The following is a 15,148-nucleotide window of genomic DNA, read 5'->3' as shown; positions in this document are numbered from 1 at the left end:
GTAAATATTAATCAACCATAATTTAATCTTAGTTTCAATTTTTTGTTGAACTAACTAGTTATCATGATTGTGTGCAATGTGTGTTTGTAGTCAATTGAAGTCATGAATTATTCATTACTTGTTGGAGTTGAAGAGATTTTTGAGATGCTTTTAGGTAATAATAGACTCATACATTTGCTTTGAAATATATTTTCTCATATTTGATTTTCCATTTTAGGTAACATTATCAATAATTTCAGTTGCTTGGGTCAGAGCATGTATCTATCAATGTTTCAGAGATGAATACACTAATTTTTTTTTTCTTCGTTTCAAATTTCAATACATGAAGTTTAGTTTATATTGGTGATAAAGCCAATGGTTCTTGCTATGATGTTTTTTATGCAACGAAGTTGCCTAATGATGATAGCCTAATGATTGCGACAATATTACAATTGACAAACTGAGCATTCTTTACCAGAGGCATATGCTCTTGATATTTCACTTTTATGATAGGACCAAGCAACAAGTATTGGCAGTCAAAGATTTCATTCTTTGTGACCATCATTTATGTGAATAGGTCATGGGTTCCTTGATTTGAAAGGTTTGGAGAAGCTCATTTTAAGTTCCTCATGTGGATCTAGCTATCAGCTGAAGTAAAATGTGCCCATCTTCTTTTTCTTTTCCTTTTTAATTCTTCTGATAATATCTTCTGGTTGAATATTGTCTTTCATTTGCTAGTCCAATTATCTTCAATGCTCTAATATTGAACTTGTTCTATGCCATGAATAAATAATTCTGGTTGATTTTAGAATGCCTCCTTGACTTATTTTTTCCAACCAACTAAAGTTAAGTGTATTAACACCATTTTCTGAACTCAAAAGGTTTCTAAATTCATTTGAAGGTGATATGATTTTGTTTGTCCTTGATGAGGAATATCAAGATGTTTTCTTTCATGTTTTTATCCTTTCAATGGTTGGTAAATTGTAAGTAAGTTTTGATTTCTTGTTTTTTCCATTAAGGTAGATTGGGCTTTTGGTCTTTATGCTCACTTTGTGTCCATGTTTTGCAATGATGCACTAGAAATATGCATGGTTGTTAATTGGAGCCAATGGTTATCAAGAAATAGTGTGAGCTTTAAACATGCTGATCCATTAATGGGAACATCTCCAGTCACAGTTCATTAGATTGGTGGTACTATGATTTTGGTCTTTATGCTCACTTTTGTGTCCATGTTTTGCAGTGGCTAGAACTATGCATGGTTGTTAGTTAGAGACAATGGTTATCAAGAAACAATGAGCTTTAAACACGCTTCCCCCTTAATGGAAACATCTCTTGTCACAATTCATTAGATTGGTGGCACTATGGATAGTCGACAATTGACCAAGCCCAACATTGACCAATCCCACTTTAATGTATTATGGATGCCATCTCTGTTTAATGTACTTTAAACATGTTCAAATGACTAGATTTCATTGTTGGTTATTATTTTGCTTAGCATCTTTATTTTGCACACTCTAATCCTATTATCTATGGATCTTTTTGTTATTCCCATAGATATATTCTTGCAAGTCTAATTCTTTAAAGGGTGCTAGCTTAATGGAAGAGTGCCTACTTTACAAGCAGGAGGTTGGTGGTTCGATTCCATCATGCCCTGATATTCACATGGAATGATGATGATTAGTTTTAGGTGACGGAGGTTCTTTTGACTATCACCAATGAGCTTATGGTGAAATTTTTCGACATTCACCAAAATATGAAATGGTGACAGTCAATGAACGCCACCATATATATGCATCAATAGTGATGGCCATGAAAGGCCTATCACCATAAATCACTGATGTTCATATGAAATGGTGACGGTCAATGAACATCACCATGTATATATATATATATGCATTAATAGTGATGGTCATGAAAGGTCCATCACAATAAATCATTGTTGTTCATATGAAATGGTGACGGTCACTGCCCATTATTATAATCATTATTCGTGACGGACCTTGAATGTCACCACATATATATTTTTGGTGACGCCACCATTAGTGACGTTCAATTTTTTTATGACAGAGGCTAAGGTTCGTCACCATTGCTAATATGAAATGGTGACGGTCACTATCCGTCATTATAAATCATTATTGGTGACGAACCTTGAATGTCACCATAACACTTATACTTTTGGCGATGCCACCTTTGGCGACGTTCAGTTTTTGGTGACACAGGGTCTTTTGACCGTCATCAATGAGCTTATGGTGACATTTTTCGACCCTCACGGATGTCCTTTTTTCTTGTAGTGGAAATTTATAGTAGGTGGAACCTTCTAATAGACCCTCTTACAAGAGTCACATTCACAATACTACTAGCCTTATTTACCAATAATGGTATTTATTGCATAACAATGTATTAATTTATCTATTAGGGGTAAGGGTGACTAGGACCCTAATGTGCCCTCCCCCTTAGAGAAGAGCCTTGTCCTCAAGGCTTGAGATGTGGAAATTGCTTCTGAATATTGGTTAGCTCTCAGGTGGCAACATTTGGTAGTGTATCATTCCATTGTATTAGAACTTCTTGAAATGTGTGTTAGCGGTGATGTCTCTCACAGTGATCCAAGATTGCTTTGGGCTACAACCAAATGGAACCTTCTTCATCCAATTATAGTAACTTGGTTTGAATGGTGCAATTAGATCCAATCACTTTCTTTAAGCAAGACACATGAAAAACTTGATGGAAATTTTTAGTGACTAGGAAACTATAATTTGTAAGCTATAGTGCCAATGCAATAGAGAATTGTGCACGTCATACAATTTTAGAGAAAGCTTATGTCAATGGTTAGCTTTAAGTGAAGTTTGGCTATGTGGTTGTAGTTGAAGAAGCACCTAATCACCTTTAGCAAAAGGGCATTCAAACTGATGTTGATTCACTTGTTGCTTCATCCAGCTATGGGCCATGGCCAAATTAACTTTTCGTGCATAGAATGTGGGCCTAAACTGTAAGAATTTTGTCCACCTCTTGTACCTTGGAGATGCTCAGTAGGTAAGATAAGATTGATGGTGGGTTTTGACGATAAACTACCTCAAAGGGAGTCACGTGTGTGGCACCATGAAAAGTTGTATTTTACCACCATTTATCTAATGGTAACCACCAAACCTATTAAGACTATCATTATGACATAAAACAAATCAAATAAGCTTCCAAGCACATGTTGAAAACTTACATTTGGCCATCAGTTTGGGGATGATAAGCAGTGCTAAGATTCAATTGGTTGCACTGGAGTAAGAATAATTCTTACCATAAGTTGTCAGTCAAAATAGGATCACAATTATTGACAAATGATTGTGGCATCCCATGTAGTCTGAAGATATTGTCCATGAAACTTAGGCCATTGTGGAAGCTTTAAAAGGATGTCGTGGGGCTTATGAATGGACACATTTAGAAAGTTTATCAACCACAACCATGATGACTAATGTATTACCAGATTTGGGTAGGCTTATAATAAAGTCCTGTTGTGGCCAACAACAACCCCCCTTCTTATTTAGTGTTATCCCTAATACTAAATAAATGGGGACCCTTAGTTAAAAATCTAAAAAATCAAAGTAGTGTTTAAATTTCCTTTTTGAATAAAATTACCATCATAAACTTAGGAAACCATCTTGGAAAATCTAAAAAAGCTAAGTTTTATGATAAGGTAAAGTAAAATCTTTCGTTAGGAAATATCGCATCGCATAAGATAGCGGGATGCCACCTTACAAGCACAATTCCAACATTTGCGAGATTGTGATATGCGATAATGAACAAATATCGCATCGCATTCAACATAACTTGCATTAAAACACTTAAATTTTCGATATGCGATGACGCCGATCGCAAGATCGCATTTCGCAGAAAATAGGTTATAAAGATTGTCATGCATAACATTTTTGCGATTTGCGATATTGTGATTTAGCGATGCGGCGATAATACTATAATGCGATGTCATGAGCGATCGATTGTGCGATATTGCGATTTTGCGATGTTGCGAAGCAAATTTCAAAATCGCTTCATCGCAGATCTTTTAGGCGCGTTATTCAAGAAAAGTATTTTCCTTAAGTTGACACCTAGTTATACGCTTTAATGCTAATAAATGAGGTAGTTGCCAGTTTTAATGGATTATGGGTGCGTGCTTATCAAAAGAATCATTTCACGTAAGGTGGTATGCTTGATATGTCTGCCGCATTTAAAACTTTTCCCATCACCCTTCCTTGTCATTCATTTTCGCTTCACTCGTGAATTGCAGGAACGGAGGATAGAGGCCGATACAAAGCATTATGTAGGTTGAAATGGGAAAGAAAGGCAAAGCCCCGAGCTCAGAAGAAAAGGAAATGGTGCCCTTATATACAGACACGGCCTGTAACAGAGACGCGGGAATAGCTACGTGGGAAGGCATGTATAATCTGCTCGAAGAGGAAAATCCCAGGGTAATGGAAGTAGTTGCTAGCGCGGGCTCAAATGGTTCTTCAGAAGCGTCCCTTTCAGAGCTAGCCTGCTCATTCTTACACCGGATAGCAGCAAGGCCAAAAATCCTCCCATATACAGACATGGTGAAGTGGATACTGGACAGTGCAGAAATCAGAAACAAACAGTTTAAGACTCAATGTCAAGAGTTCACAGAAGTATTATGTTTACAAATATTGAACTTTATATCTGTTGGAAGGAAAAAGCGCAAAAGGCGAAAAACGCATCAAGGAAACCCGGATCGAGAAACAAAGGCAGTTTCCGAGAAAAAATTTCTAAGAAAGGAAAACTGCTTGTTGCTCAGCCACCTGCAGGTCCCGAAAATCACAAGAAAGTAAAACTACAGGTAGATTGGAAACAAAGAGCTCAAGAAAAGGCACAAGCAATTCAAGGGTTAACCAAGTTAAACTGGGATTATTACTAGGCTTACTTGGTTAAGCCACATAGCCAGTGGATGACTGTTAAGTGTATCATCAATTCGGCCGAAAAGATGGTGCCAGCGCTTGTCGATTCTGTTTACTCAGCTCAGCTAAAAGCGGAAGTCAGCCAGCCGACTCTGCTCAAATAGATGCTGCATGCGTGCGATTTCAAGGACCAAATACAGAAGTAGTTTAGTGTTAGATTTAATTTTAGCTTTAATTTTGTTTTATTTTCCTGAAAAGAGGACGGTCATTTAAACCGCATCCTACATTTTTGTAATAATTTATTTTTAGAATTAGTTTAGTAGTATTTAAACCCTTCTCATGCATTTAGAGAAGGGTCCTGAAATTTATCAAAAACTTATCCCCAGAACATGCACTTTTGTACCCTCTGAGGAGGTTTTGATGAATGAATGGAACAAGATTTATTAATGTTTGCATTTGATATCTGCTACTGATGTTGCACTTTTGTACTCTTAGTGGATATTTGATCAAGGAGAGATAAATCGTGATCACTTGAAGCTCATGAGTAGGACTAGTTATAAATGGTATTTCTATCTCTTAACTATTTATGCCTTGTGTTAAAGTGATGTTCATTTCAGTTATTTATATATTAATGTATGAATGCTTAAGTTATCATTTGGCACTTTTGTACGGTGATAGCTATTTATTTATGCTTAGTGTATGAGTAGCTTATTATGCGATATGTTTTTCACAATTGTTTCGTCTAACTTCTTATACGAAGTGGTTCATCTTCATTGAATTCTTTTCTCATAATACCTGAATGATCTTTATTACCAGTTGTTGTTTGAAATCATTTTAGATTGCATAGAAGAAAATCACACCCCGGGTTAGTGTAGATTTACATATTCCTGTTATTAGAATACAGTTTCCTTATTATTAAATTAGAATTAGATTAGAAGTATTCCATTTAGAAACTGTTAGAAACAGAAATATTAGATCTTTCTCACACACACATACAAATTGGGAAACTTGTCCCATTATCCCCAGTCGGACCCGTTATACCAAATGGAAAAGGAGCTGCCAACCAAGGTCCGGACTCGGCGGGTATCCCCCTTGTTGTAGACCCGATTTTCGGGGCTTCAACATATTTGGTGCTAGAAGGAGGGCACAAACTGTGAATGGCAAGCAAATCCAAATATAAATACCATTTTGAGAGTAAATCGCCCTCACCATCTCCTCCGACTTCTCCATTGCATTCAGAAACCTTAAATCCAGAGTTAGAAGTCATTGGATCAACAGCCGCTGCTACAAACCCTGACATTTCAGAATAATCTACTATTGAACCTCCTGAAGTTGAATCTTTGATTCACAAACTTCAGCGATTTTCTATATCTCCTCAGAAATCTGATAAATCTCAAGGCAGTGTGACTTCGCAATACAACCCTGCTCATCCTCTCACCAGATTAAAGAGCGAAAAGTTTGGTATTCAGCCAACCGAATTACCTCTACCTTCTAGGAAGAGAGCAAGGAAGTCTCCTAAAGGATCCAATAGTGAGACTCTTTCATCATCATCATCCATCTCAACCTCTTCACCACGAAGTCAACCATCCACTCCTCCACTTCAGGTCATCGTCCATCAACCTATCGCAACTTCCTCAACTCCTCAAACATCTGGAGTCATAATATCCTCATCTTCTCAACCACAAGGATCATCTTCTGCACTTTATTCTATTAGTAGTTCAACAATGGCCCAATCTCCATGGAATAATCCAGGGGCAGTCTTAATGCCTGCACCCTTGAGTCAAATACCGGCCCATCCTGAAAAATGGCTGCCTAAGTTTAACCCTGAGGTAGGCATGCTAGCAGAAGAACATATAAATAACTTTATGTTGTCCATAAATATTAATGGAGTTACTAATGAGGATGCTGTTGTTCGACTTTTCCCTTACACTTTGCAAGGAACAACTGGATCATGGTACTTCTCGTTACCATCTGGATCTATTACTAGTTGGGACATCTTCCAAGAACAATTCCTGACCAAGTTTGGTGATGACAGGTCTACAACGACACTGATCAATGACTTGTCTAATCTTAGAGCTGAGTCAAGAGAACCTATCAAAGATTTCAACTTACTTTTCAATAAAATCCTAAACAAAATACCTACTGCTTCTCAGCCTAGTGAAGAAGTGCAATGTGAATGGTATATTACCGCTTTACCATCAAATTTAACACTCTTTGTTGATAGGGCTAACAAAACAACTTTAGTTGAAAATATGAAAGAAGCAATAACAGTAGAGAAACGTATTACGACCTTAGAAAAGAAAAATGCGATGGAAGAACGAAAATCTAAGAAGGTCTCTTTCAAAGAAGATCCCAAGAAGAAACAACCGAAAGATCCATTCGAATTAGAAGGATTACAAAAAGTTTTGAAGACCATGTCTAACGAAATGGTCGACATTAAGAAAAAAAGCCATACAGGCCTTTTAAAAGAAATCCTTCAACTGATTCCAAACCCCCTAACGCTATTTCAAATGCTGAATCAGAAGAAGAAGAAGAGGAAAACACTACTGAAGAGCATACCAATGAAGAGGAAGTTATAGAATTACAAGGTATGTGGGATTTCATCCTCCCAAATGAGGAAGATCAAGAGGTATCCCTAGTTAGTACTCGTAGCAAAAATCAACTTGATCCTCCTCAGCCTACACCTAAGCCAAAGAACGCAAGCTCAATGACTAAGGATAAAGTCGCAGCCAAGAAAACATCACCTAAAGCGACTCAAATCAGCCTAGTCCAAACAGACACATCTACTCCATCTAAAACGCTAATCGTTTCGGATGAAATGGAGTATAACATTGTTGAAGACATGAAAAAGACTAGGGCCAACATTACTCTTTTTGAATTGAGTAAGTTAAAACACCAGCAGAAAGTACTTTTGAAAGAATTACATGCTGTGCCAGTTGCACCTTTACCAACTGCTATAATCTCTCAAGCTTCCCATGATATGGGAAGACCTCCAACTAATACGATAAATAAATTTGATCCAAACGATATCGCATTAATTATCGCATTAATTGGAGGAAGATCGAGATTGCATACTCCCCCATTTCTCCTTACGTATGAAATTTTCAATAAAAATGTGCATAATTGCTTAGTGGATTCTAGAGCTCCATCGAATATTTTACTAAGATCAATTTGTGCAAAATTGAAAGTTCAACCACAGAAATCTGCTGTGCGCATAGTTCAGCTAGATCAATCACAAGTTGAAGTGATTGGTGAGTTAAATCAGGTTACCATAAGGCTGTCATCCAACCCAAAGGTATGTCAAGTTATCGACATTTTAGTTGCTGATATTCCTGAATCTTATGGCTTAATTCTTAGCAGAGATTGGTCAGAAAAACTTCATGGATACTTTGCAACTAACTGGTCACATATGTGGCTGCCTTATAATGGTAAACCCAACCAAATAAAAGTTCAACGTGAACGACATCAGAGATACATAGTAACTGAACTCGAGGGAGAAAATGAACCAGTAGCATATAATTCTAACATCATTGGCAATTATTCAGTAGATTCTTTCTTAGGCAATTTTAATGCTCATACTTCACCTTACTTAGAACATTCTGTTTGGTCTCAAGTAGAATTTTTTTCTCAAACAGAAAGTTCTAAATGCATTAATTTTATATATAGTCCTGTAAATAAATCTTTGTTTTGGAAATTATTTTTTGATGGTTCTAAGTCTAATGAAGGAGCAGGAGCAGGATGTGTATTAGTAAGCCCAGAAGGAGATAAAACCATGTTAACTTGCAGACTCGAGTTCGAGTGCACCAACAATACCGCAGAATACGAAGCTCTAGTCCAAGGCTTGTACAAGGCAATCGGATTAAGCATCAAATACTTGCAAGTTTTCGGAGATTCTGAAATAATAGTCAGACAGGTACGCAATACTATACACTGTTTATCAGGTCATTTAAAGCATTACTAATCTTTAGTTCAAGATCTGACTGAACATTTAATATCTCGTCAATTCCCAGACTCCAGAATGTTAGCGCAGACCTCTTAGCCAACGTAGCTTCCAAGCTCATTCCTTCAGAAGATTTTAGTCCTGGCCGATTTTCAATTGAATTAATTTTTAGACCATCTATCCCTGATAACATCACCAATTGGAGAATTTTCAATGACGATCCTGATATTGTGAGTTTTCTCACATCTGAAGGATCCTACACCAATCAAATAATTGACGAAGACCAACATGACCAACAATTGCAACATGATAGTACTAACAATGCTATACCTAAATCAATAGTCAAATTAGAGGACCTTTATGATTTAAAAGATCTACCAATTCAAAACTCCAAAGTTCAACTTTGAATTATGAATTGGTAAATCTAGGAACTGATGCTAAACCACAGAACATCAACCTAGGCCTTGGCCTAGTCCCTGAAGAGAAATTAGCTTATATCCGTCTGTTGAAACAATACAAAAGTGTCTTTGCGTGGAATTACGATGAACTCAAAACATACGACACCTCCATCATCCAACATACTATCCCAATGATTGATAATGAAAAACCTGTCCAACAGAAGTTGAGAAAGATCCATCCAAATTTAGAAAATCAGATTAAAACTGAACTCAACAAGTTACTGAAAGCCAAGATAATCTTTCCCATTAGACATTCTAAATGGGTCTCCAATATGGTACCTGTTAGAAAGAAAAATGGAGATATCAGAATTTGCATTGACTTTTGAAACCTTAACAAGGCCTGCCAAAAGGATAATTTTCCTTTACCTCCCATGGAACAAATACTGCAGGCAGTTGCGGGCTCAGAACTAATGTCATTCTTGGATGGATTCTCAGGATACAACCAAGTGCTGGTACATCCCGACGATCAGTTGAAAACTACCTTCAGAACTAAATGGGGCACATACGCATATCAAAAGATGCCATTTGGTTTGATTAACGCGGGTGCCACATTTCAAAGAGCCATGGACATCGCATTCAAAGGGTTAGTTAATAAATCAGTAGTAATCTATTTGGATGATATCACTGTTTATTCCAAGAAATGAAACAACCACCTCAGGGATTTAAAACAAATCTTCCAACGTTGTTTAAAGTATGGAATTTCGCTTAACCCGAAAAAATCCTTTTTCGCATTAAGTGAAGGAAATCTTCTAGGATTCATAGTGTCAAAATGTGGAATTCACATTGATCCTGACAGAATCAAAGAAATTTCCGCAGTCCCCCTACCTTACAATAAGAAAGACATGCAATCTTTCCTTGGCCAGATCAACTTTGTAAAGAGATTCGTTCCAGATTTTTCTAGAATTGTTTCTCCTCTATAAGCCATGATTAAAAAGAACGCAAACTATAAATGGGGCCAAGACAAACATGAGGCTTTCAACCTGATCAAACAAGCCATTATCAATGCTCCATCATTAGCAACTCTGAATTTTTCCAATCCTTTTATTTTGTACACTTTTGCCTTAGATAAATCATATGCTGCGATACTCACTCAAGCAAATCAAGAGAAGGCAGAAGCCCCAATTGCTTTTTTCAGTTCCAATTTACAAGGTGCTGAATTGAATTATTCAGATGTGGAAAAACAAGCTTATGCTGTTTTTAAAGCAATTAAATATTTCAGACCTTTCTTACTCAAAACACATACCAAGATCATAGTACCGTTTCCAGCGGTAAGAAATCTTCTAGTACAGAAGGATGTGGGTGAGAAAAGGGCAAATTGGGTTACTGCTTTACAAGAATATGATGTTGAAATCAAACCAGCAAACATTGTAAAAGGTCAAGGCTTTTGCAAACTGCTGGCAGGAGCATCGCTAATGCCCGAAAATCCATCTGAAGAGGTACAAGTATACGAGGTAAGCCTAAACGATGCTGAGTCATTATATGTTGATATTATTTATTATTTAAATAATGGATATGCTCCTCCAAACCTTGATCACACCAAGAAAAGAGCCCTGAGATTAAAAGCCAAACAATATCAACTTGTAAATGACGTTCTTTTCAGAATAAATTATGATTATGTTCTACTTAGATGTCTTGAGAAAACTGAAGCTGGACACTACGCTGGAGATGCAACTGCGCACAAAATTTTACGCGCAAGTTACTACTGGCCCACATTATTCAAAGACGCACATAACTACGTAAGGAAATGTCAAGTCTGTCAAACTGCTGCCGGGAGACAAAAGAAACCATCCTTGCCACTGCAACCAGTTACCATTGAACAACCTTTCGATCAGTGGGGATTGGACATAATAGGTGAGATCGTTCCTCACTCTTCTAAACAACATAGATACATCCTCACAGCGACAGATTACTTTACTAAATGGGTAGAAGCAGTTCCACTCAAGACAGCTAATGCTGAAAATATCATTGAATTTATAGATCAGTTCATAATCACCAGGTTTGGATTGCCTTCCGCTTTAATGTTTGATAATGCATCATACTTTTCTGGTAATGCAATGACTGAGTTTGCACTCAAAAGAGGTTTCAAACTTAAATATTCTGCCAATTACTATCCACAAGGCAATGGTTTAGCCGAGTCCACAAATAAGAACTTAATTAGAATCATCAAGCGAACCATTGACCAAAATCATAAAAATTGGCATAAATCTTTAATATATGCTTTATGGGCAGACCGAATAACACAGAAAGCCTCTATCGGCACTTCTCCCTTTAATTTAGTTTATGGGAAAGAAGTGGTTCTTCCAACGCATCTGGCAATTCCCTCTTTAGCCTTAGTTCAGTACATTGATGAAGTACCAACTTCTTCTTTACAACTTAGGCAGCTGGAATTAATTAAATTAGAAGAACAACGAGAAAGGGCTAAGATTACGCACGTTCATCATCAAGCATTGGTGAAAGCCTCTTTTGATTCCAATATGGTATCTAAAAAAGATTTTCAGATAGGAGATTTAGTTTTAAAATAGGACAAGGCTCATGAGGAAAAGGGAAAACATACAAAATTTCAAAGAATGTGGCTTGGTCCTTTTCAAATTGTAGAAATCATAGGTCCATCAACCTTCATGTTACAAGATTTAGTAGGGAGGAAAGATTCTTTACCTGTTAATGGTCAAATTCTCAAGAAATATTTTCCATAGAAGATCAGTCTTCTATTTTTGTAGAATAGTTGTTTTTCTTTTCATAATAAAACCTGTTGTGAATGGTTACGATAGGCATTTATGAAAAAGACACCAATTCTCTTTCAAATTTTGATCTTTCACTTGTATAAATAACAAATCTTTTGGAAAATTGATCTTTATTATTGAAAGATACAGTTAAAAACTCTAGCCTAGATATGATACTAGTTTCAACTTCATAAAAATTTGATGAACACAAACTTTAGTGAGAAATTGTTTTATATCAGTGCAACAAAAGGTATCAATAACAAAATAAAGATTCTCTGTAGAACAACTATTTCCAAAAACTCTACTATTGTCGTCCAGAGCTATCTTAAGGAAACAATGACTTCCTCCCTACTAAGGGAATCACAACTTTTAGAGGAACAATCCAAGGATACACTTTACCTTAAAGAGTGAGAGGTCTCATCACGGGCCGACTTATCATAATCACAGATATTATAACTTGCTGACTTTGCCAATACTGCATACCACAACAGGGCAAAGACTCAAGATTGTTGCAATCAAAAGGCAAGGGGTCTCATCACGAGCCAGCTTGTTCAACAAAGTTATAAATCAATGAATGACTATGTCATAAATTGGCCATCAAACCAAGACATTGCTCTTTAAGAATGAAAAGAAAATGAAAGTAATAAGTGTGGATATGGTTTCTTCTTTGAGAATTGTGGGTTTCTTTAAGTAGGATACAGGATCATTGCTGGGTAACAGGTAACCCTGTCGAGGCTATAAACGCTTGCTGGCAACAGAGGCTCTACCTACGAAAAATGAGCATATTTAAAACTGGTTTACAGAGAAGTCTTTGTTTTATCTTTACAAGCCAAGTAATGACTGATGTAAATACAAGGATTAACTTGAGGGAGCAAATAATCAAAAAATTGAAAATAGTTGAAACAAAATGTCATTGACAGGTTAGAATATAATGTACTTTATCTTTCTATAATAAAGTTTAACTTTCTGGAAAATTTTCTGTTTTGGAAGTTTTGAAAATTCAAAAAGCAGCAGAGATAACTGGTTCTTCCAAGTGAATCGCCAATTGTTGTGGCCAGCAACAACCCCCCTTCTTATTTGTTGTTATCCCTAATACTAAATAAATGGGGACCCCTAGTTAAAAATCCAAAAAATCAAAGTAGTGTTTAAATTTCCTTTTTGAATAAAATTACCATCATAAACTTAGGAAACCCTCTTGGAAAATCTAAAAAAGCTAAGTTTTATGATAAGGTAAAGTAAAATTTTTCCTTAGGAAATATCGCATCGCATAAGATAGCGGGATGCCACCTTACAAGTACAATTCCAACATTTGTGAGATCGTGATATGCGATAATGAACAAATATCGCATCGCATTCAGCATAACTTGCATTAAAACACTTAAATTTGCTGATATGCGATGACGCCGATCGCAAGATCGCATTTCGCAGAAAATAGGTTATAAAGATTGTCATGCATAACATTTCTGCGATTTGCGATATTGCGATATTGCGATTTCGCGATGCGGCGATAATACTATAATGCGATGTCACGAGCGATCGATTGTGCGATATTGCGATTTTGCGATGTTGCGAAGCAAATCGCAAAATCGCTTCATCGCAGATCTTTCGGGCGCGTTATTCAAGAAAAGTATTTTCCTTAAGCTGACACCTAGTTATGCGCTTTAATGCTAATAAATGAGGTAGTTGCCAGTTTTAATGGATTATGGGTGTGTGCTTATCGAAAGAATCATTTCATGTAAGGTGGTATGCTTGATATGTCTGCGACATTTAAAACTTTTCCCATCACCCTTCCTTGTCATTCATTTTCGCTTCACTCGTGAATTGCAGGAACAGAGGACAAAGGCCGATACAAAGCATTACACAGGTTGAAATGGGAAAGAAAGGCAAAGCCCCGAGCTCAGAAGAAAAGGAAATGGCGCCCTTATATACAGACACGGCCTGTAACAGAGACGCGGGAATAGCTACGTGGGAAGGCATGTATAATCTGCTCGAAGAGGAAAATCCCAGGGTAATGGGAGTAGTTACTAGCGCGGGCTCAAATGGTTCTTCAGAAGCGTCCCTTTCAGAGCTAGCCTGCTCATTCTTACACGGATAGCAGCAAGGCCAAAAATCCTCCCATATACAGACATGGTGAAGTGGATACTGGACAGTGCAGAAATCAGAAACAAATAGTTTAAGACTCAATTTCAAGAGTTCACAGAAGTATTATGTTTACAAATATTGAACTTTATATTTGTTGGAAGGAAAAATTGCAAAAGGCGAAAAGCGCATCAAGGAAACCCGGATCGAGAAACAGAGGCAGTTTCCGAGAAAAATTTCTAAAAAAGGAAAACTGCTAGTTGCTCAGCCACCTGCAAGTCCCGAAAATCACAAGAAAGTAAAACTACAGGCAGATTGGAAACAAAGAGCTCAAGAAAAGGCACAAGCAATTCAAGGGTTAACCAAGTTAAACTGGGATTATTACAGGGCTTACTTGGTTACGCCACATAGCCAACAGATGACTGTTAAGTGTATCATCAATTCGACTGAAAAGATGGCGCCAACGCTTGTCGATTCTGTTTACTCAGCTCAGCTAAAAGCGGAAGTCAGCTAGCCGACTCTGCTCAAATATATGCTGCATGCATGCGATTTCAAGGACCAAATACAGGAGTAATTTAGTGTTAGATTTAATTTTAGCTTTAATTCTGTTTTATTTTCTTGAAAAGAGGATGGTCATTTAAACCACATCCTACATTTTTGTAATAATTTATTTTTAGAATTAGTTTAGTAGTATTTAAACCCTTCTCATGCATTTAGAGAAGGGTCCTGAAATTTATCAAAAACTTATCCCCAGAACATGCACTTTTGTGCCCTCTGAGGAGGTTTTGATGAATGAATGGAACAAGATATATTAATGTTTGTATTTGATATCTCCTACTGATGTTGCACTTTTGTACTCTTAGTGGATATTTGATGAAGGAGAGATAAATCATGATCACTTGAAGCTCATGAGTAGGACTAGTTATAAATGGTATTTCTATCTCTTAACTATTTCTGCCTTGTGTTAAAGTGATGTTCATTTCAGTTATTTATATATTAATGTATGAATGCCTGAGTTATCATTTGGCACTTTTGTACGGTGATAGCTATTTATTTATGCTTAGTGTATGAGTAGCTCAT

The sequence above is a fragment of the Pinus tabuliformis genome, chromosome X, assembly GCF_031772625.1.
Source record: "Pinus tabuliformis cultivar Carrire ecotype Pingquan chromosome X, CPIR1, whole genome shotgun sequence".
Taxonomy (NCBI): domain Eukaryota; kingdom Viridiplantae; phylum Streptophyta; class Pinopsida; order Pinales; family Pinaceae; genus Pinus; species Pinus tabuliformis.
The sequence above is the reverse complement of the archived record's forward strand: the minus strand, read 5'-3'. Positions refer to the sequence as shown.